The sequence below is a fragment of the Acyrthosiphon pisum genome, chromosome A2 (assembly GCF_005508785.2).
Source record: "Acyrthosiphon pisum isolate AL4f chromosome A2, pea_aphid_22Mar2018_4r6ur, whole genome shotgun sequence".
Lineage (NCBI taxonomy): Eukaryota > Metazoa > Arthropoda > Insecta > Hemiptera > Aphididae > Acyrthosiphon > Acyrthosiphon pisum.
Genome location: NC_042495.1, coordinates 70,641,565 through 70,667,684, shown reverse-complemented (window position 1 = coordinate 70,667,684; position 26,120 = coordinate 70,641,565). Strand labels below are relative to the sequence as shown.

Genomic DNA, 26,120 nt, shown 5'->3' with positions numbered 1-26,120 from the left:
GAGAATTGGGCGCGGGTGGAGACACGACGACGCGACGCGTGTGGGGTGGTTCATGCGTACACACGCGAATATATAGAGGAATGATTCCTTCCCCCCGCGAAATTCGCTCCGACTACGCACCGCCACCGCAATCTATACAAACCACCCTTACTCGCCCGCGTTGTACGCCGCCGTCCCAATATACCGTTTCGGCCACCGCCGCCGACGCTCCCGCCAGTTTCCGAGCAACCCTTCGACCGGCCGGTGTGGTGTTCGTCGTCGTCATCGTCGTCGCCGTAGTCGTTCGCTTTCTGTTTTTTTGCGTACACACCCAAATACACGTAAATTCACATACACGCACAAACACGAACACACAAACACACAGTCACGCATACACACACACACACACACACACACACACACACACACACACACACACACACACACACACACACACACACACACACACACACAAACACAAACATACACATACATGCGTACACAAAATATTAGGAATTAAAAAAATTAAGTGTTCTGCCGTGCACAGTGCGATCGCTATTTTTAAATATTTTTTATTCGAAAAATTGTGTCGTTATATTTTTGTCTTCATATCTTATACGTGTGTTTTATTTAGATTTTATTAATATTGTTATTTTTGTGTGCCCGTTCTGATGTGGTGTGCGAATGTTTAATGACGTTTCCGTCGCCGTCTTCGTCAGCCTCCCGAATACACCGTATAAACATCGTGGTGAGTGCTATCACACACACAGATAGACACACATACACACACTCCTCATCACACAAGCATGCATGCATGACAAAAAAAAACAAATGGAAAAAAGCACCTACTCCGGAATAGGTTTTTCTGCACCATCGATTTGATTTATTGCGTCATTATATCGGTACTCGTCCGGAACGAGATTAAGATGCGATCTCGTCTCGTGCGCGACACATTGCAATTTCGAAACGAGTTCCTCAGTGATACAACAATGAATTATTAGTACTCTACCGATTTCCAAAATGGTGGAAATTCACAGAGATGCGCTCATAAACTATTAAGCTGTAGTCGACGCATAGATAAACACAAAATAAACTTTTAATTACTCGATGCATTAATAAAAAATTGCGACGAGCGGGGAGCCGAAATAGATTTTCGTTCAATAATTAATTGGTAGTTCGGATTCGTTTTAATCGAAAACTCGTTTGGTCAGTATTATTTCGTTTACATATTTTATAGTTTTTAATTTTATCGAGATACACGATGATTTCATAATGCTACATAAATAAAGTATAGTCTTTGTATGCATTCAAATACACGATGGTCAATACACAATAATATATATAGGTACACGCATTACAGTGATCCGACCTTTTACACCTCTGAAATTAAGATATTTGTTTTAGTATTACCGCTTTCGTAATTTCTACTAATTGTGAACCTCTATATATACTAAAACGATGATACGTGGGTTTTAATAAGTATATGCGAACATAGGTCGGTCATAACTCATGAAAGTTTTGAACGAAATACCCTATATTTTGGGGACAAATATAAAACATAAAAAGTTAATTTTTGGATAGCGTTCAAAGCAAATAAGAAAACTATTTATGAGCGAAAAAACTTATTTTTTCTGCGTTTTGTTTTTTATTTTTTTTTTAACATTTTAAAAAGAACAACGTTGCCGCTAAAGGCGACATTGAAGTTTTATGGATTTGCAAGTAGTATTAGTTTCACATTTGAAATATTCATCATCGTATATACTGTATACATAAATTGTTTTTTTCTCTCTCTCGACCGTACCGTGGGCTTGATAAACTTTCTCGTCGGTGTTCCCACTACGATTCTAGTAACCACATTATATATTATTTTGCGTAAAAAAATGTTTACCATTTATAATTTAATTAAATTGTGCGATCGGTTCATAGTCGTGTTCGATTCGAAATTATTATCGTAACGACACCGTCTGCACCTCAACGGTTTGGAGTCGTCTTGACGAACGCAGTATATCATCGTCGGAACTTCGCGTCAAACATGTATTACATAATATAAAACAATATGTACAGAAGCGAATCGTCATGACTAAATTTAAAATCTTTTCGTTGAATTGGATGAACGCCTGCCGCCCAGTTAGCGAGGCCTGTAATGAAAAACCCGTAGACCTCAATATAACTGCGGTTGAACGCTGAAATGACAAAGATATTAATTAGTTCAACGTGACATTACCCTCCCCCTCTACACACACACACACACACACACACACACACACACACACATAAATATATTATATACTACAATCATCCCCACGTAATTATTTGTAATTTGCATCTGAAGAATGAGGCCGTGTAGCAATTAAATTGCTACAAAGCTCCTAAACGCAGTGCATTAGACCAGTATTGTTTTTCTTCGTTTTCTCTGCTTGTCTTGTTAAAATAATATTTAATAATTTTTACTGTGCTGTGATTTATGTTTTTTCCATACGGTACACACTGCAGTTATCGTATAAAATCATAGATAGAATTTTTTTTTCAGTTACTCGCCTCTCAGACCTCTAGAACCAATTCGAAAAAAAATAACAAATTATATAAAAATAAACCCTTCTGTTGTATAGAACTATCTCTTGAGAGCGCCATGTCATTTATTTTTTATTTTTTCCTCTAGTACTCAATTGGAGCTGTTACGGATAATAATCGAACCACTAGTGGCCGAGTTCAAGGGACTATACGGAATTGGCACTCGAGGGAAAACGTGCACTTGATATTTTCAAATTATATTTTAATCGATTCCAATGATCAATATCCCGTTGGGGGGTTGTATTATTGTGTTTAAACTCGTTTATATATTTTAGTAATAGATTATTATTGCTATAATATCTTAGTAATATTAGTAACAAAATAATTCATCTATGTTTGTAATGTATGTAGAGAGGTCACAGAGTAGAAAATTGTTTTTACTTTTGGTTGAAGTATTTTAAAGACGCATATCGAAGAACGAAAAAAATACGAAAATTAAAATCATGTCATTCCAAAAACTATTAAAAAAATCATTGTAATACATTTGTAAATCAAATTTATTTTCGTAACTTCTAAATTTTTCAAATGGTGTGAACGTAAATATTATTTATTAACTCAAAATGTCAAGTACCTATATAATATAACAGTAACAAAAATTAAACAGGAACACGATAATATGACAGAATGATTATTGTAACTTTAAAAACTACTCGGATTGAAAATATCGATATTTGTATACTTTTTAGAAAAATAATGAAAAAGTCAAGAATATACAATACGGTATATACAACCGATATAAAATTGAATGGTAAATCACTTGATGATGTTTGAGTACTTACATTATCGATCCTTAAAAAGGTTTCAGGGAAAAATATAAGTCGTCGTTGATGAAACCAATAATTTTCTCGTTCAGGTTTGAATACAAACATGATAATAATACGTTATAAAATGTGCCGAGAAAAATTGGAATTTTATTAAAAATATATTTAAGAGCACAGAAAAATACTTAGAATTTCTTCATGACAATCACGCGTTATATTTGAACATGACATTTAATGTCAAATGCTGGTTTTATTTATTGATAACTTCTTGAATCTATGATTAAATTTTTGTGCGCGTACCGTACTGACCAACTAAATTACACTATATTTTTTAAATTTAATTTTATGTTTGGTTCTCTCTCTCTTTCTCGTTTACTTTCTTACACCGCCGGAGAAAAGCCGAAGGGATTTTGACCTCAAGCCACGTACATTTAGGATTCCGGCAGTCAGATAAATGATGGCAGTCCTATTACAGTCCGAATCGGTACCATTTATTATTAACACGTCAACACTATAATAATAATAAAAAAACAACAAATGAAAAATTTATTTCGATATGAAAACTGCGTGATCTGCAGTTGCAGTTGTTGGAATTCGTAATAAGTATAGGCGTCCAATCCAAATTATATCTTGTTTTTGATCGAATGGAGTAATCGCCGCCGTTCGTTTACATAAGTTTCGTGCGCAATTTTCTGATTCTGAAATTTCGATTGTTGTACATTTAGAACTTTGTCTGCGTTTTCTGTTGATCATCAATCAACGTGTCATGCGCGGGTCGTTTATTTTCTTTCCGGAAGTGCAAAAGTTTTAAAAACCACAAATACTTGTCAAAAGGAAACAAAATGACCACACCACAATTCGTTATATTGTGAGTATAATAAAATATAGAAACTATTAGGTACAGTATAACGGTTAAACAATAATAAGTATTTATTTTTTTCATAATCTGATACTGCGAAGACGCAAAAAGTAATATATAAAATGCAGAAGAAATTAGATTACCTATTTATTTCTTATTTTTTTTATATTCATCAAAGTAAATAAATATTCAATCATATATTATATTTTCAACACGAGTATAATTAACAGTAAAAAAAGAAAACTAAAACTTCCGATGAGTTATGGTTTGTGAAATTACATAATTTGATATATAAACGTTTTAAAATACAAACATGTACACGATGATTAATGGCGTTTGGTTTTTAGCAGTAGTTCAATCTTAACGAATAAAAGTGGGGAAATGTAATATAAAAATATATTTTTTCCGTTGCGTTATTCATGTTTGTTATTAATTTTCTGATTGAATTTATGCAAAACCATCAGTGAAAAAAATAGTAAACTATGAATTATTATATTATATGATAGTGTTATGAAAATATGTAGCTGAATAATTACGCTAGGAATTACTCGCATAAGCAGCTTTGATTGCAAACAATAATATTATAACGGTTGCTTCCGTAGTCGCAAAACGTAACCATATACCCAACCTAATGTTAGTGTACTATTTTTATCGCATTGCACCAATATATTATTACATTAATTGAATTAATTATACCATGCTCTACAGGTTTGACGTATTTTGCATATAACCTCCGATATTAACATTTTTATGTGTTATAGAATTTATTGAATGCAAAATGCAGCTGACTGTAAAAAAATGATGAAATATGCATTAGAAAAATAATAAGTATGCTATTATTTAAAAAAACAAAAAAGCTTTCTAAGTTCTTATATTTTTTTTTATTATTATTTTTATTTGCATTTCTTCACTAATTTTGTATGTCATATACCCAAATATTATGTAAATTAAATTCACGTATAGCTAAAGTAATTTTAATATACATAAATATATTACAAAAAATCTGCGATGGATGAAAACGTCAGGAATTTCTAACGTGCAAATAATTATTATCAATATATTAGTTTGATTATAAACCATAGTTGAAAACTTCTACAAGATGTTATGCCCAAAGCCGTTTGTTAAGAAGAGAATCACGATACATTATCAATTAATGTAAGTACGTAATATCATTAACTGTATGAATACCATAGTTTGTGTTTGTCATAAATCGGTTTACTTTATCACTACAATATTGCGCATGTCTACCATCACAGATAAATAATAAAAGTATAATACATTTATTTCGGTTTAAACATATTTTTTCATCGTTTTCCCAACAGTCATCGACGTGTAAAAATATTATGATTTTATTTGTGTAAACAGATAATATTATGTTTTCATGATTGTTTCGCATTTAATTTTCGGAGTACAATCTTTTTCCACAACTAAACATTTAAAAAAAAATAAATACAGACTCCAGTTCAATGTAAACACTTGAAGAAGGTATGTAATCTTCAAAACAAAGATTTAGTTCATTATTATGAATTATGTATTATACAATCTGAGTGATTAACTATATAAGCTGTATGATAACAATCGTTTTATAAAGTTTTTTGAAAATGTATCTTTTCCGCCTAGCTTATTGATATTACGTTTATTTTAAATGATGTGTAACTGCAACGAATAACTTAAAAGTAAACGTTAAATACATTATACAGTATATTTTATGACGAGACATCTTTCCTTATTTTTATGTAAGTATGTCTACATAGATTATCATAGTTTTTTTATTCATTGTTAAAGTTAACCTATTAAAATGTTTTTAATCAGTTCCTGCAAGACGTAAGTGTTTTGTACTATACATTTTGCTTTAATGCATTTAATAACACTTTTACAAGTCTGCTATTGTCAAGCTTTATACTTTTAATAAAACGATTATCGATTCCTTCAAGAATTTAATATTTAAAAAAAAGAGAGATTAATGGTGTTTATTTGATAGATTGATATTAGGTAGATTTTAGTTATGATAATAACTTTCAACGAAGCTTTTAAACAATAACATCATTTCCAAGACGACATTGATTTATAATTAAACGTTAGGTCCTAAACAATAATATAAGTAGGTATTGTTTTTTTCATATTTATTTCGTACTCTTTGAAATCGTTTAATACTAATAATTGTTTTAACGTAATTTTTGTAAAAACTTACAATGTATACCAATACAAAACCATATAAGACGAACTTAATGCGAGTAATTTAGGTAATATAAAACCATAGAGTTTAAACTACGTAACTAATTAGGAATTAAAATACTATTAACGGGTGATTTATAAAACGAAGAAAAGTACCACAAAAAAAAAAAAAATGCTTTCAACGCTAATATGTATACCTACTGTATAATATATATACAAATTACTTACCTAAAACTCATTTAGCTCATTTAGTAAATATAACATATTATTATTATTTTTATTATTATTGTACTCTCTAACCTCGCTACCAACTTGAACTATAGTATAAGAAGTTCTAGGGGTGAGATGAGGTATGTTATTGTTGAATTGTACCGCCAAGCAACAGATTCTCGGCGCACCGTTCATTTCCCAAGGTAATTTAACATGTTATGTTAGTACACTTCTTATTATTTATTTATTTTAATTTTTTTGTTGTTGCAACGTGGTATAGTGGTTTGTGAAGTTTATCTACGAACATTGCGCAGTGTGTTAAAATTCACATTTGTTTTTTTTTTTTTGCACGGCGTTATACGTTACGGCTTAATATTATTTTGAATCTTTTTTCGGGATTGAAACTTTTTTTCTCGTAAATTAGCATACCCAATTACTTTAGATTTTTTGGCTGTTTGATTTGCATATAGACAATTTAAATCATTTGCGAAGTTTTGAATTTTAAATAATTCTTTTCTACCGTCCAAATTGACATGTTATTTTTGAAAGTCACTGAAGTCGGCACGTCGTTATGTGAACGATTTTCTAAATCCATATTTAAAATAACAAAATCGAAAGTAATGCAAGACATAGGTATTATATTATTTTTTTTTGCATTCCAAATATAGACAACCTATATCAAACGAACCGTATAATTATTTGTAGTATAACTTAGTTTATAACAATAATAATCTGGGAGTTGATATTTTAAAAAATGCGATGGAAATCGTACATCGATCATTACAAGTTGGAAGTTGGCATTACTTTATGTTTTACGGTTCTAAGAATTGTGCACCTATTTATATTAAAAATCACTAAATTATTTTATTAGTGGGTAATACGTCATGTACTCCAAACACAAAATATTATTCAGTACAATACGAAAAGTTATTTATTTTTTTATTATTTGTAAGTCCATCCACTAAATATCAAAGGAGACGAGCCCTCTTCATTGTCGAATTTTACCATGCCAGAGTGAGCAGAGTGGATGGGATATAAAGGAATGTGGAATGTCACATTATGTGAGGTCAAGTAAATGGAGACTTTGATGTCCGTTCTCGCTAAGGGAAATAGGAAGCCAACAAAAGTTTCCTAAATAAAAATAAAAATATCGAGAAATGGCACATAACTTACGTTATACACGTGCACACATATTGTTGAACTCGTATTAGTTAACATAAGATGATTTTTAAATGATTTCCGTTAGGCTAACTTTAGATAAATCCCTAAACGGGAACCCACACATACAACTTGAGCGTAAAACTGCTAACTTTAGACTTCATCTCCTAAGACCACTCTTGAAATATAAACTCCTACTATCCATTAAAATTACGATATATAAGTCAATAATGTGACCAGTTTGGAAATACGGTATTCAGCTATGGTGTTCTGCAAAGCCATGTAATACCAAAACGTTTCAAGCGTTTCAATCCATCTACATATAACTAGTAACTTCTCCTTGGTATTTCACAAACAATAATATTCACAAATACCTAAAAATTCCTATTCTTAGTAAATTAGCAAAATGATATAACTTTAAATTTCATATTAAATTAAGCTCTCACAGTAACCCGTTAACCGAACAAATAGCCTCCATCTCACTTTCCGGTAATGAACGTAGAAGACTCAAAAGACAGTGGCCTAGAACCTACTAAAATAAAAATAATAAATGAATAAAACAATAGGTAATACCTAAAAAGTACCTGGTCGAGTGGTATTTCTGATTGCCAGCCCATCAACGATACCTCTTTTTAATAAACATGTATCAAATTTACCCATTGTACTAATTATATTGTATAGATAGAAAATAAAATATTTAATAATAATAAAAAAAAAACTACTACAGAAATGTTTTCCGACATCTTTATAATTCAAATATAATATGGTAACACTGTAATTCGGTCGTCCACTGACGTGCGACCGCGTCGGACCGACCCATCGTCCCTATGATTGTTATTTATTCACGTGACGCTCAAGTGTATGCATATCATTATATCTGTGCTCGCGTGTATACATTGTACCACACAGACGATATAATATTTTAAATGGAAACTTTTCACTATCGTTGGATTTCGGACTGTTTTCAAAAGTCCTGGACGTTGCCGATTTGCATAAAACACACAGGTGAAAGTTTGTAAATGTAATTAACGCCGCTGTGCTTGAAGAGTTTGCACAGGTCATTTGTGCTACACCACCCTGTAGGGCCCCTGAGTTGCTAATACCACCTGACCGAGACAAAACTTTCTGCTAAAAGTTCGTAATATCAACGAAGTTTGGGTCCAGTCTGCAGACAACGGTATAGCGTAAGCAAACAAACCGAGACGAAAACACCTCAACCGCAGAGATGAGAATATAACTATATAGATACACGCACGCGTCATGTATAATATTATATAACAATATACGCGTACTTGTTCACTTGCGACGAAACATCAATATAAAATATAATGTATATAATATTCGAAAAACATATTTTTTAATCTATACCCACACAGAACACGAACATTTCTTACAACAATATTAATTTTTTTTATAAATAATAAATAGGTACACTTACCTACATTAACCTACGTCTGTTTCTCTCTCTCTCTCTCTCTCTCTCTCTCTCTGTCTGTCTCTGTCGTTACTCATACTTTTTATACGTGTTGTTTTGGATCTTATTGTTATCATAAGGTTTATTATAATAATAATTATTATTTTTAAGTATTTAAGTATTATAAAGTTAAATTGGAGCCAACATGTTTTTGAGTAAATAGTAGGTACATAGTTTTTTTGTTTTACGATGGATATTTATTTTTATTTTTAACTCACCAGTTTGACGAAAACCTCTTGGCGGTAGAATATAATATATTAACTGAATTAAAATTAATCACCATACATTTTTTTTTAAACCTACATCAATATTATACTTTTATAGTTTTTATGTTATCTTTTAAATATAATATAAATCATAAGTAATATATTATGTGCTTATACAATAGTTAAATACTTAGCTTGTTTTTTTTGTAAAAACTACATTATTGAGAAATATTCAACCACAAATATCTAAGTATAATCATATATACTTAAAAAGGGATGTTTGTCTGTTAGCTATAGACTCAAAAACTACTGGTCCGTTTTAAATAAAAGTTATATCAATAGATTCCTTTAGACTTGAAGAGTGTATAATTTACTATATAAAACTAACCCTTATATAGGTAGCTCAATAGTTATATTTTGGCTAACACAAATTGAATATTTATTTTTGTTTATTTATAGGGTTACCATTGGTTACGTATTATATTACTATTATGATAAGTCGCCATTGGTTACAGATATATTTATAAAAAAAAAAAAACAAATCTTTGGCCCGATTGGCCTTTGGCAGTACTGTAAAGTATTTAAGTAAAAGTATTTGAGTAAAAGTATTCAAATACTTTTTGGTATTGAATAATTTGGTTTTTATTTCGAACATTTTATTTTTATTCGAAATAATTGGCTGAAAAATATTATTGTCAACTACAATAATAGAATAATAGTTTTATTTAATATTCTGTATTTCTGTGTTAGCCGAAGCCCAAAGGTTTGTGAAAACCAGATTTCTAAAAAAAGTTATTGAATATTGAATAACAATATTCCCTTTAAAACTATTAGATAACTATTAGATTACCTACTACCTATGGGTTTATATTACGATAATAAGGAACCCACTTTAAAACCAAAAGTATTTGAAAAGTATTCCAAATACTTTTTCAAAGTATTTGAGTATTAAAAAATGTATTTGAGTATTTACTCAAGTACTTTTTAAAAGTATTCTTTACAGGACTGGCCTTTGGTTATAACTAATAAAATATTTATGATTTTAGTATTCTTCATTCACTCATATGGTTTTTGATGTTAGAAACAAACTCTGAACACAACTCAATCACCTTTGGATAGGTATCTCATCTGTCAACAAATATTTAATACTGGACATTATTTGAAATGCCACCAAAAAAATCCAACACGGATATTAATGTAATAACTAGATATTGCAACTGTCAGCCGGGAGGTCTGCTGAAATATCTTAAGAGCGAAACGCACTCCATATACCTAATATAATGTTGGATATTGGCTTAATATCTAAAGTTAATAAACTCAACAACTCCCGGTTCATTTTTGATAAAAGTTTTATCAATAGATTTCTTGATAACGGGGTGTTTATAGCTTATATTATTAAGCCCTATATGTAGACAAAGAGTGGCCCACACATGAACTTTTTCAGCTCACGAATAATTAGTATTTTATTATTTATTTAGATTGTTGCCAATGATTACACAATATTATATTACTATTATAATATTAGTAGTAATATAACATATACATTTTTTACATATATATTTATAAAAAAAAAAACAAATCTTTGCACTGTTAACTCCGTTTAACAGCTATTACATTAGTAAACGTTAGATTGAAAACTGCATTAAGTAACTACTTATCAAAAACTAAATTCCTACGAATTCATTTAAAAACTTTTTTTTTATTATTTTATTGAAATAATACATCTACAATCTATACAATTTTTTATGTACAATAAGTAGGTTTGATAATCGATAGTAAAAATAGGTTGACACGAATCCTAAGATTAGGAAAGATACCCAGTGGTAACACCCTATTTATTTTAAAATATTAATAAACTATAATTATAGTCTGGACAATTAAATTAAGTCACAAAGAAAGTTATGATTGTTATTTAAATTTTGTAGAACTAGTAACATTCACAGGACTAAAAGGTAAACAATACACTTAATACGAATACTTCTGTGCAGGTCAGTATTATTTCCATGATTTTTTTTTCAATTTAAATTCTAAAAGTTAAAGTTCTTAGTTTTTCGGTTCACAGACAATTTTATGTAAAACTTAGTTTTCTTAAAATAGACAAAGTTAATTTGATTACGGGTTTTTCGAGACTTTATTAAACACTGATTGGATGTGTTACAGTTTGCATTGAACCACAATTATTATTATAGTGTTAATTTCAATTATACTGGTGTTGAATGGTAAATGTTGAGTGATTTAGTACTACAAACAATTGATGAATAATATTTTGTTCATTGATAGTACACAAGATCCAGGAGAGTCAACGTAATATAATTTATTTGAAACAAATTTTTATTAGGTGATTTCATTCGTGATTTCACCTATTATATTTTAAATATTTATTACCGCGGTTGAAGTATATCATGTCAGTTGAAATAAAATCGATTTTATGCGCGTTGAAATTAAAATAGTATTATTGAAAGGAGAGTTCTTATTTTATAGCTCATTATTATATTTGCTTCATTGAGCAGGATTTTACCACTCTATCGCCAGTTGTGCGAGAGGTAGATATTGGTCATATCAGTGTGGCATCCTCTCAAAACTACTAATCCCACTCCACTTAATTGAAAAATGAACAACAATGGATATTATAGACGTTGTTATGTACTAAAATATTTTAATAACTTTTACATTATACTATATTATAAAATTTTGTCTTATCTTGACATTTAAAGTTTCTGCGTTGAAGCTACGTGATTAATCTATTGTATTTATAACGTTTTGAAAACGTATATAACTTATTCAACGATTAGTAAGTAGATATTCTCTACACCGGATATTTAACGTATACAGGTAAGGAACTTAAAAACCGATAATTTTTAAAATGTACTTTTTGGGATAATCACGAAAATAGAAACTTGTTTTGGGAAGCAATTTGTTAAAATAAATTTGTATAACCTAACCTATACTCACCAAATGTTGGCCAATTTTGTACTTCAGGTTGTCTTTTTTCTGATGAGTATATCATTTATCCAAAGTGATGATTTTAATATACTTTCAAATTTAAATGCGATCACTGGGAGTTCTAGTCAAATACGCGTGTCACAACGAATATTTTGAATTGAATAATTATTTTTAATTTTGCATGGAATATTTATGAAAGGTAAAATGTTTCTGAAATATTTTCCAATGGAGTGATTATTTTCCATCTTTCTATCGGTGAATTATTTATAAAAAAAAATAAAGTTTAAATATATTTTTCTTAAATGCAAACTAAAAAAGTGTATCAAAATGAAAAAAAAACAAATTAATATGATTTTCGTTTTTATTCCATTCGTACATTTTATATTTGGAAACGGAAAATTATAACTTTTTCCCTGGAAATGATTAGCCATGTTTACCTCAATAACATATTTTTCATTGAAAAATAAGTTAAAATGGAATGTGTTACAGTACTAAGGATATTCTTTACAGAAACCGCAAACCCTAAAATGTAAACATGAATGCTCTCACTTGCATTTCATCAAATTTTATTTTACGTTTTTAAAATAATTTACAAAAAAATAATCAACCTTTCTAATGTTCAATACCTATGTGTTAAATTTAATATTTTCAAAACAACTTGAAGCAAATCATAACCTTATAAAAAAACATAACATTGTAAAATAATAGTTTCCTATTGTTTTGCTATAAAAATAAATCTAAAACATTTAAAATGTCCAATCACAAAATACCCGACAAGGTTTTTAAAATATTATATTAGATATAGATTTGATATGGTTAAACTACTGCTCCCGTTAATCCGGTATAATAAAATTGAATATTTGGAAAATTTGTTAACAAGGATTATACACTTATTTGATATTTTGAATTTAAATTATAGTGTTAGGATTGGATATGATTAATCACTTCATATATAAATTTATACGTCTCTCTAGAACTTGAGTTACAAAAATAATAATCTTAAATATTCTGTATGTATAAGTTACGAACTCGTAAACAATTGTAAATACTCTTTTAGATGCATAAATAAAATAATCAGTATAATTGTACTTCCATGTATAGATAAATGTAAATTGTCGACAATAAATGTAAGTACGAATTAATATGATAATGCATTTACAATGTATAATATGATATAAGGTTACCTATATTAATACTACAATAGTCTTAAAGGTACACTTCATATTTTGGTATAATGGGTTATAATTATATATATTATCCAATTGTATACCAAACAACGTACAGAACAGTAATAACACGTATTATAACTAAATCGTTAATTTAATAATTACTGTAATAGCTTTGTATAAGAAAATTCTACATCTACCGCGGTATCTCGGGAATGGAAATAATAATAATAATATAAGTAGTCACGAACCATTAATGAAGACGTCAAGTACGATTTAATCTATGCAAAATTAATTTACGATGAGTCAATAATCATAACGACAACGGTAAAATAATATTTCTTTTGATAATCTCATACAGTAATAATAAATATAACTTTATTGCAACAATACAAAATGTTACATAAATTAACAATAATACAATATTGCAGCGCCCCCTAAAATCCTTGCTTGTGCCGGGAAAGCGAGTTCTTATCACTTTAAGAATAACACTAAAATAATTATTTATTAGCTAAATTTAACATATTATTATTATGCATTTAAAAATAAGATGTATTTTAAGATAATTCTTATATATATTAAAATTAGTTAACTAATTATTACAGTCTCGATGTCTTCAGATAACCTAATTTTTATAATATTAGAGTTTTCATTTGTTATCCCTAGGATATCAGCATCGGATAACCAAATAAATTAACTGCATTGTTTTCCATTTTCCAATAACCGGCTGGTTTGGAAAAATAATAGTGTCCTTTTGAATTTTGTTAACCGCTGGTCGATTAACAATTTTTCTTTAGGCCAGTTACCTTTAACGATTTCACATTGTGAATTAAAGTTGTACGCATTTCAAGTGTGGCTAATTTAGCCATTTGTTATAATTTTCCTTTGATACAATATAAATATGCAATTTTATTATACACCTAACATTTCAGAGAATCATCTTTGTTCGTTAACGATTCGAAAAATATTACACAATCAAACGGCATGTAGATATATGTAAGTATTGTTATCGTAAACTATAAAAATATGATAAAATATTGTTCATATACGGAATATATAGCGTGCGTATAATGAAGGAGACTTTCACAAAACTGATATACTTGTAAAAAATACATTATAGTGGCGTTGTGATTGACCTCAGTCACGAACGCGTTCTGAGGTCAAGCATCAGTCGGTGTTGCTAGTTCCCGGATGGGCGACCACTTGGGTCTTAGTGACAAATCTTCGCCACATATACACGTGTTCTAACCAATTATACCCTTCCCCACAGTTAAAAACCTACTAAATAACCATCAGGCTAATGACCATAGATTTTGATGACTTAATAGTCAATAAAAAATATTAAAAATTGTAAATATTATACTGCAGATAAAGTGATTAACTTCGATCTAAGTACGGAAGACAAACTCACGAATTGCCTCTATCGAAGTCGGTATTGAACTGAAAGTGTTTTTCCGAATCAAATTTAACTGTGCTTTAAACGGATGTTTGTCGAGCAATATTGAGAGTGGCGAATAATAGTCAAACGTTTTACGGTCCTGCAGGTGTACATTTCAGGATGCAGTATAATGTTGTCATCTCAGTCCGATGAACGATGGCTATATATAGTAACATTACGTCCGATTCGTAATTTTCCGACTATGTATTTTTAAAGACTATGACATTTCGACTAGAAGTCTTTTCCCCGAGCGCTGAAACGTCTGACCATCGGTGGAGGGGCTATCAAGTGCGCTCGTGCTATATTCTTGCAGTTTCCTTCGGATTTCGCACACAACTCAATTGGACACCGGACATTCGGAAAAACTTTTAAGCTACGCGATAATGTAAAGTTTTGGTCCTGTTGCCCAGTTCGAAAACCACCCTTCTTAGCGTGCACCCCTTATTGAACGAGAGCAGGGCATCGATGCACGGATATAACTTACGTGTAAAAGCTAGTTTACACAACTAACGATCGTAAATAAGTGGTGAAATGGAGTGGCGTTCTGCATACACACGGATCGAATATATCTACGCATAGGTACTTGTTTAAAATTAATTTTAAAATAATAATAATAATATAAACTAAAATACTGTTGGGTGCTTCGTGGGTAGCAATCACAAGTGGGTAAAAGGTTATAGTGTAATAATACATATGGCGGACTAGATGATATTATATTATAATACAATATATATATATATATTATATATCGTTGAAAAGGTCATCGATTTTCACTTTTAATAATATCAAAAGTAAACCCCTCGTATTGGCCTTACTGCAGTAGTATGGATTATGAATTACGATGGATTAGGTTAAGTATCAGTAGGCACTAAAGTCAGTATAAATATCAATTGAAACAAATTTATAACGCGTGTCTACGAATATCTCACGCTCATGATAATTGTTTAACATACGTTTGGCCAGCCCAATGTAAATTCCATAAATTTCATAAATTTATAGGTACCAAAAACCAATAAAATATCTCCAATCCCCGTGTATTTTTTATTTTTCGAGGGAAAGAGTGTCGTGAAAATTTGGAGATAGGTCTTGCAATTTCATACGAGTTCTCTGCTATAATGAATTGTGTATTTTTTTATTGATTTTACATTTGGTAATATTATTGTTACATTACAACTAAATTGCGTAGTCATAGTTCATTATTGAGATTTATTACAGGTCCGATATAGGATAATATGGACGGATAATTGACTGGTTCTAATGGTGAGATGATCCACCATATAATATGTTCGAATAAAAACTCTAATAGTTAATATAAATCATAAGGTCGAGTGGATTGTCCTTCCATTTTAAGGACTTCAATTTTACAGGTATTAATATGAATAACATGAAGGTGATTTGCGTAAAGCGTATACGAGTCGCATTTTCGTGTGATTGTGTGCATATGAACAAGCGTATAAGTATATGCAGGGTTGGGCATATCATAGTTACATGTAACCAATTAATGTAACTCGGTTACTTTTGTAACATGTAAGAAATTATTCATTTACAATTTAACTTGTAACTAGTTACACATTTTCCCGTAACTTTGTATAAAAGTTGCAAGTTAGAATTAAAAGTTATATTGTGCTTTTTGTGCTTTGATAACTCATAAGTGAGTCTGCAAATCGACAAAAAAAAATGTTTAATACAAGATTCTCTGTAAGTTTATCTCCCTTAATCAAAAAAAAAAATTCTACCAGAAAGTCAAATTACATTTTAACGTTTGTTTGAAGTTAGACATCAGGTATTTTCCCGTAAATTAACAAATTTTCATAATACACCTAACGATTGTCTTATTTTGTTGTTATTCACGATAACCAATAACAGTAGATACTTCAAATTTTGTTTTATAATTTTTTATACTTAATACAGTTTTCAAAATATTTAAAATATTTTCGAGTTGTTTACGGACATTTTTAATTTTAAAGTTTTTAGTTTTTTTTTTAATAAATGTAATTTGATTTTATAATTTGGTCAAAATTCTTGAAAATGTAATACAATAGGCTGAAGGATCCTCACACATTGTTACAATACTAGTTTATAAATATTAAAAATATAATGTCAAGATTTTTTTTTTATATTCGATCATTTTGGTTTTCACAATTAATCTGCAGGTGACTGGATATTCAGTAGTTATACGGTTATAGTTGGTACATCTTTTTTTTCCTAACAAAACCACCATAACGTGATTTTACCTGGCTCTTGGTCGGTCAATAATTTGTTAAACATTTACCAAAGTAACTTTTAACTTTAAATGTAACTTAGTTACAATATATAACTGTAACTTTTATATTCAATATTTAACTATCTAGTAACTTGTAACTAGTTAAATAGTTTTTGAGTAGCTTGTAACTTGTAACCAGTTGCAATAAATTGAGTAACTTACCCAACCCTGACTGCACGTGCATAAACTATCATCATATCGCGTAACTTTCGCACACATATTCATTTAGTAGGTAATACCGCTCTTTCGTGTTCGAAATGTTTTAAATTGCTGTTTTCGGTGAAAAGTACCTATTTATTTTTTTAGTAAAATACACCGATATACAAAGATTTTATCGGATGAAATAGTTCAAGATAGGCTTTAATTCGTCATTGATACTTATGATGATTTTATCATCATTTAATTTATTTAATTTAATTATACATCATCAAAAACGTAAATATAAGGAATTTTAATATTAATTTTTACGAAAAATAGCTATGAGAGGTTAAATTGTATAGTTCAGAAAAGTGAGGATATCGATTAATAGTTAACTTACCACTTGATATGACAAAATATTAGTATGTTTTTGTTCAAAATAATGTCCGTTCTAAATTTCCAGACTTAGAGAGTTATGATTGAGACATTTCTACAAGATCGTAAATAGAAAAATTATATTAATATCATATTAATATCATACATGCAACCGTCAACTAGGTCCCTCCTAGAAGTATAAAGATAATTTTCTCCAATAACAATTTGAGACGTATTTGTCAAAAAAAAAAAACACTAATTGCTCAATAGTAAATAATATAACATAGTGTTATATAAAAAATCACTGATATATTTGAATTTAAATAGCTTAATGATTTTTTTATAGGTGAGAGAAATAGAGAGAGAGAGAAATGGGGAGTCATGAGAGAACACAAAAGAGACGGTGAAGTGAAAATGATAGGACGGAGAGATGAAAGAAAAAAATAAATATTAGCTTCTCTTGGCAAACTGTAATCCGTGATATTTTTTTACAGCTGAGTACAAATGGTCAAATAGGATGTTTAACAGAGTGCACAGAATAACTTTTTAAATCAATTTAAAATCTAGTCAAATGGGTACAAACAACGAAGTGATTGAAAAACTCTATTTTTGATGTCTAAAAATAATAAGATTTATATAACATATTTTTTGAAACAAAACATTTAATTATTTTAACTCAACATACTTGTTATTAAATCAAAATGATTTTATACGTACCTAGTCTATAGTTCTAAAAGTTTGTTGCCACTTTTAGTTAATCGTCCAATTCAGATGGCAATAAAAAATGTATATATCATATAAAAATATACATTTTTGGATTAATTTTTGTACAATATCTTATATGTTGTAAATTAATCAAATGTTTTCACTTGAAAAAATACATATATCTACTACTTATAAAAACTTATTTTTACTTTTAAGTAAATGTACCTACCTATAACTACAATATACCTAGGTAGCAACATTAATTATTAAATATACTGCCAATATTTATAGATTAAAACGAACATTTTAAACACTGTTTTTGATTGTTTATTATTCTGTTTTTCTGTAGTTTTTATCAAATTGAATAAATGGTTTTTAAATTTTCTCATCACTTGAAAAAATATTCTTTAATCTGGTCCGGGCGATGTTACTATGCTCTTATTCGGCAAATGTCAATATGCATTAAGGCGTCCTTTTAAATTCTGTTCAATTTATCTCAGTTGAATAAGAGTATTCCGTGTTTGGAAGAAGTTGACTTTGTTCGTTATATTTCCAAATCTGTGGATACCGTGGTACCTCTTTGAATGCTAAAATGGGAGAGAACTGTTTGTATTCATCTGCCGAACGTTACGCAGGAATACAGGACTTTTTTAATTTAGCAAAAAACATAACAAAAGCAGTTGTTATCAAAAAATGTTTGAATATTTTAAAATATATAACAATATAGACACCAGAACATCACATAAGAGTGAACGGATTTTTATTTTTGTCAATAAAAATAGAAATACACATACAATTTGTTTTATCAGATATTTATGATAATGATATAATAATTCTGTTTTACCTCTACAAATTATCAGTTTATTTCGTTAACATTTGTCAGTTTTAACGTGGAGTATTTCGTTGAGTTCAAATAATAATTTTTCATTTATTGTATAATATTAACCTACATGCTAGTATTTATAACTTATCGCCATTAAATATGTACATATTTTTTTTCTTTTTACGTACGCCATATTTAAATAACAAAACAATTGTGTTATTTATTTATTATGTTTTATGGAAAAATGCATTTGTTTTTATACACGTATCTACTTCATACACTGTAAAATGTGTTGAAAATGTCAATTTGCGTTTTTCAATTAAATTTAAAAAATGGAACTTTTTTTTTACGTATGTCAGTTGAATGTTTACATTTTAGTTATTTAATCATGTACATGAGTTAATAATGTTGACTGGACGAGATGACGGAAACTATGCTGACGGTATCTATTTAGTTTCGTACCGTCCTTGATTGAAAAATAAAATCAGTAATAGGTTGATGAAATACAAATTGACATGAAAAAATATAGGAAACATATCAGTATTATATACAATTGCTATAACAAGTAGACAGTAGACAGTATAGTTAGATAATAGTTATAATACTATAAATAAAAAGTGGGTTAGTGAATGTCACTCTGCTGTATAGTAAGTTACAAGTTGTATTAAATTTGAATTCAATGATATCATATCATTGTATACGAAAAACGATTCTGAACGCAGACGGTTCGCCAGTCAGGATATTTTATATTGTTATTATATTTTATATTATTACAAAGCATTAGAAATTAAAATCCCATTTTTAACGGTTTTTTGTAATTTGTCGGTGGTTTTTTCCATGGCATTAAATAACTATTGAGAAAATCGAAAAATGACCTCCCTATAATATGTTGAAATCCAAGCACTTCTTCTAGTAGAAATTTTGTATACAGGATATAAAAAAAAAAAAATAAACACCATTGTAAAACCACTGGATCCTTCGCTCCGTTCAAAATCTAAAATAATAATTTCTACTGTTTAGTTATAACAACAAACTACTCATCGCTTAGCCTACGAAATTCCCGATGCATACAATCATAATTTTGCTGATAGGTATAGGAACAAACAATGGTCAAAACCATAAATTTTCTCAGGGGGTCTGCGTAATGGATATTATTTGTGTATTATACCTATAGAATGTTGTTTTTTTTAGTATGACGAATAAAGTGCATCACTCGTTTATAATTTGAACACTCGAATGCGGCTCACTATGTACCTATTATAGTGCAGACAATAATAATTATCATAGTGGTTAACATTTTGTCACGACGGTGTCCACTATGTTCGTGCGACATTAACATTGTTGCGTTCGCGGTCGTGATCACGCGACCACGGTATCGTCCTTTAGAAAACTAAATCGACAGACGTTTATATTAAGAATTATATTATTATAATCGTCGTCGTCGTACAATTTATTACTGTTAAACGTCTCATAACGTGTTCCATCATCGTTTCAACGTTTTGTACGGGGACACGCAGTTGTGAAGTATATATAGCCATAGTAGATATAATAATTATTGCCCATCTACAGTATTATTTTCGTTCAATTGTTTCTTGTTATGCACATATCATTACAAATGTATATTCTACGGATATGAATCGATTTTGTTTTGAAAGCACCTTATGGCTTATTGCTCGTTTAATATGAATTAGAATACGTTTCAGTGATCCGGAATCCTTTACAAATTATTAAACCACATAAATTATTTCTACCAAATTCAATAATGTTTAAAACGTTAATTATTTTCACTTACGTTACACAGTACCAATCCGAGAATCCAACTAATGAAATCGGGTTGTAGTGCGCGGGAAACGCATTAACGTATATCTAAGTTTGTAATACGAAATTTGTGCGTAATTAAATTTAACATTTTTAAATATTTTGTTTTTACCTCTGCAGCGTCTCGTTTGAAATTCATGAACGTCGGCACAGTTTTCCCAACTCAGTTTACATCTCCACGATTTCACGTAGTAGCTGCAACAGTTAATACTTAATAGTAAATTTAAATAAATGATACGCGTTTATATAATATATACTGTTAAAATGTTTAATGTTATATCAACATTGTATATACGTACCTATATGCAGTACCTATGCTGAGACTTATCTAGATAAAAAATTACTCATATATTATCTTATCTAAATGACTATTGTGACATTTATCTATGGGTTATCTTAGATGACACATTTACTTATCTAAGTACATTTAACTTAAATCATATTTATTTTTCATGAATAATATGCTATTCATTTTGTTTTACTAAAACCGTTAATATATATATTAAATAATATAACAAATTTAGATATAGTTACATATTATTTACAATATGATTGGTTTTTTGTATGATGGCATAATTCGATTTGTGTCCTATGATGTATATAATGATAATATATAATAATATAATAGACATTCGTAGATTACTTAAATAATCAAAAAAAAGGTTTTATAGAAAAACAGTAATCCATTATAAATACGAAAGTATATGATTAATTTCAGACAGTTTGTTAGGTAAGTCATATTATATACAATTTATATAAATATATATCAATTGTAATTATTAATATAAAACCGTCGTCTATTTTATTTTATAATGATTTTTTCACTTCCGTTTTTTATTAGAAGTTTATAATAAGACTCTTAGAATTCGATTTTTTAATATTGTTCAAACTCAATTTAAATTCGTATCCAGAGAGTTATTTTTAAATGGAAATGCCTATATTCATTCACTATCCATCTAATACGTTTATTATTTAAAATAATACAAAGTAAGCTAATTGTAAAAAAAAAAAAATATATACTTTGAGACAAATAATTTTTGTACCCGGGTATACTCATAACAATGATGAATAACATTACTGGAAACATTTAAAAATTAATATAATTTATGAATCATTGATCAATAATTATTATTTAAAATATTATTGTTTCCTTTTTTTTTTTTATATTTTTACAAGTAATATACAATCTGTATTCTAAATACAATAAGAATATATGCTAAGAGTAATATAACAGGAAAATAATTTGATGAAAGGAGCCACCCATTGATGACACTTTCTGATTGTTTCCTATATGAAAACTTATAACTTTTAACTTATTATGAACATTTTTTTCAAAAGTTTTAAAAAAAAACCTCAACAAAAACAATAACAAAACTACTAGGCATAAATTATCAACAACTCTCAATGTATGCTCGGTTAACTTAAAAAATAAAAAATTCTCAGTTTATTAATAGCTAGAATACATTACATTATCAAAATTAAGGGAGTAAAACATTTTTTGTAGTTTACTGTTTACCTACATAAATGTTGTAGTATGTATACTAATGAAAAAAAGTCTCTTTTTTTGACGGTGAATACAACAAAAAATTCTCAAAAACTCATTGAAATGAAAAACCACACAAAACACAACACTAAGGTTTTGTTTCATTCAAATCATACTTTTGAATAAGTTAATATGGGTAGTCGTACTCTTGTATATTTTCATCGGAATAAATAAGTCTTATGCCTACTAACAAATTGGACAAAGTAAGTAAATAAAATATTTGACACTTCAGAACTGGAATGACTACTTACAGACTAGAGGTAGGTAGTCGAATCAGTAATATAATATCATAATATTATTAGTAGAGTTTTAATAGCCTATTTTGTATATGAGTGATAGATTTTAATCAAAACGAGAAATATCACATATTTATTACAGTGGGTTATTGACCAAGAATTCTCACCTTCTTTTTAAACTTAGTGGAGCGATGAATAATAACTACAACTACATGACTCTTCGATATACATTAATTTTAGAATTTACTACCAAGTAACTGTCAAAATATTTTTCATTTGTTTGTAAAATTGTTTGATTCATGTATGATAAAAATTTTGTATTTCAATAAAAAAGCTTGAACTTATAATTTAAGGCACTTCATAATTCATTTAAATTTCAATATTTAAAAACATCAAAAACCTGTAAATATGTCACACACACAATTTTTCATAATCTTTTGGATATTTATATGAAGTCAATAAATTATTAAAATCACGAACATTTGAAAATTATTTTTCCTCTAATAATTTTTGTTGTTTTGTTGTCAGTAAGTGTCAGCTCGAGAATGACATGAAGACATTTTTGAAGTTATGTTCTTTTGTTTTACGAATTAAATGTCTACCACACGATTATACTCCTGTTCTTCAGGTGCTTGACTTAAAATCATTAGCTGATAGGAGGGTTGATAATAATCTTTTATTTCTGTCTAAATACTTATAAATTCCTGTATAGATGCTCCAATATTATTGGATAATGTTATTGGGTAATATAATTGTCCCTCATCGGAACCTTTGCCATATTCATTGATTTACTTTTCCCATTTGTCAAACATTTTATTTAAAAAACAATCTATTGTAAATGATGATATAGCTGAGGACCCATCTTATGTATTATAAATGCATTGTAATTCTACTACTAATATTATTATTGTTTGTCAATGTAATTTTTACTATTTTCTATTTTAACTTGTTAAATCTTTTGCTTTTTTTGTTTTAAATAATTAAATAACTAAATAACTTGAAACTTTTTGCTACTGGGTATATGATTATTTACTTGACACGATAAAATGTTCAAAATATTTAAATTAATTTAAGCAATTTATAAATATTTATAAACAACTAACGTTTTCACACCATTAAATGGCACGTCTCAGCTCAGAATCGTTTTTCGAATGTAATAATTTATCATTGAATCCAAATGCAATACAAGCATTATAGTTCTTTCAAAAATCTTTTTGCTTTGAATTGAGTAGGAGATGATTATTATTTTAGAAATGTTGATGCGAATAAACCGAAGTTTTAATGAGTAGTTTCCGAGTATTAAATTCAATGTACATACTAAGGATATAAGTCCTGCACGAAATTGCAAAAGGTTAAAAGATATGGAGGCTTTGATGACTTTAACATCAAAGTATATTTTAATATTACTACATTGATATATTATAAATAATTGTAAATATTTCTAAGAATACTTTATAAATAGGAACTTACTTAACTAAATAATAATTTTATTTTATATTTTATGTAAGCCCGTTATTGAAGACTGTAATATTATCATTAGTACATAAAGTTAAGTTATTCACATACTAGGTATTCGTTCAAATTTTAATAATTAGTTTATATTAATATTATATCATACATTTAATAAAAATCATCTGCAAAATAAGATCAAATAAATCAAATGCAGAAATTGCTAGAGGACTAGGCATAAATTGTTTAAAAATCTGAGAATTTAGAAATAGGAAGTTTAAGTACCTATATTTCAAAATCTAAAAATTACAACTTGGATAAATGCATTACTATATGATAAAACCTGGTTCATGTTTAGTTACGTGTACGTTTTAAAACAATACAACAAAAGAGGAAAACTCAAGTTATTTTGCAGACATTAAGTATAGGAAGTCGTATTTTGCGATGCTTAATATAACTATTTGCTTTGCAAAGATATTATGAAAATATTATTATTTGTTTTTATCCAATATTTACAATATTTAACCGGTAACTGGTTTTAACCTATTTAAACGTTTTTCAAAACACCGTAATTATTATACTAAAGCATTTTTTTGGTTGCTTTTCATTTTGTTTTCTTTTAAGTTTTTAATAATTAAATAATGCTTACTGCATTATTGTATTACCACAAAACATTTTAATTATTTTCTTCTTTTAATGTCAATGAATATAAGGAACGCATTTGTGTTTAAAGGTATTCTAAATACATCAAACTCTGAATCAGTAGTATATTATAATTCATAAATAAATAATTTATATATTTATTAAATTTTATTTTAGAGTGTCGTACTGACAACTAGCATGCAAATATTGTGAACAAGATTGTATCTTTCGTAATTAAACGTTAACATAGAGACGTGCAGCAAAAACTAACCCTGGGAACTAGGGAATACCAGTAGGTAACTATTAATAAATAATATAAACAAGAATTTATGTCTATTAAAATATTCAATAATAATAATTTTGTTATCAAAATAAATTGCATTAGTAGGTATTATAACGGTATTACAAAACCTGGCATAACAAATGTGTGTCTCGTTGAATTGGATATCGGATATCTATTGTTAAATAATGTAAATTGGTTTTAGGTAAGCATATAATATGATTACATACATTTCTGTTAGTTTGATGTCTGAATTTTTAAACTGCATAAAAAACTGGAAAGTTTGACTTATTTATAGTTTTTCAGTATGGTCTCTATTTCATGGATTTTCACCGTTATAGGATTTAAGCTCTGCCGAAGTACTTCACATTTTATACCGATGTGTCAATAATAAAACGCATCTCAATTTGATGTTTTTATAAATAACAAATTATTATAATATTATTATGTTTTAAGAAAAGTAAAATTATTCGACAATATATTTTAGAATCGATGTGGTTTTTAATATTAAAATGTCAAATGCGTAAGTACTATAAGTAGAACCCACATTTCGATATTCAGATCAGTCTGTTCATAATAACCAAAACTGTCTCATGCAGCTGTAATATTCTCGTGTGTCAGGTAGTACGACTGTGCTATTCTGGTAGCTCAGGTGACTATGTGAATATTAAGTTTTGTAGGTAGCAAGACCGTTTCGTTGTCGATGATGAAGATGTTGAGGTAGAAGTTAATAAATTGTAGACAGGTGTAATGTGACTACTATAGTACTATGTATTTTATTAAAAGTGACTTCAATAATTCGACCAAGTCCAAAATTACAAGTTTACTACACAAAGTGTCGTGAAGGTGCTTGTGGGTTGCAATGGAGTGAACACGTCTGAGTACAGGCCGTTTCTGGTCTGCTTTTA

General features: G+C 28.8%; 1 protein-coding gene across 2 annotated transcripts in view; it reads left to right on the top strand.

Annotated features, from left to right (window-relative positions):
- The first annotated feature begins 217 nt into the window (after positions 1–217).
- LOC100168952 (neuroligin-4, X-linked-like) overlaps positions 218–26,120 on the top strand; it is a 365,515-nt gene continuing 339,612 nt past the window's right edge. For both annotated transcript variants that reach the window (XM_029490516.1, XM_029490519.1), the window contains exon 1: positions 218–727. The gene's annotated coding sequence lies outside the window, so the exon portion shown is untranslated. The remainder of the gene's footprint in view (positions 728–26,120) is intronic.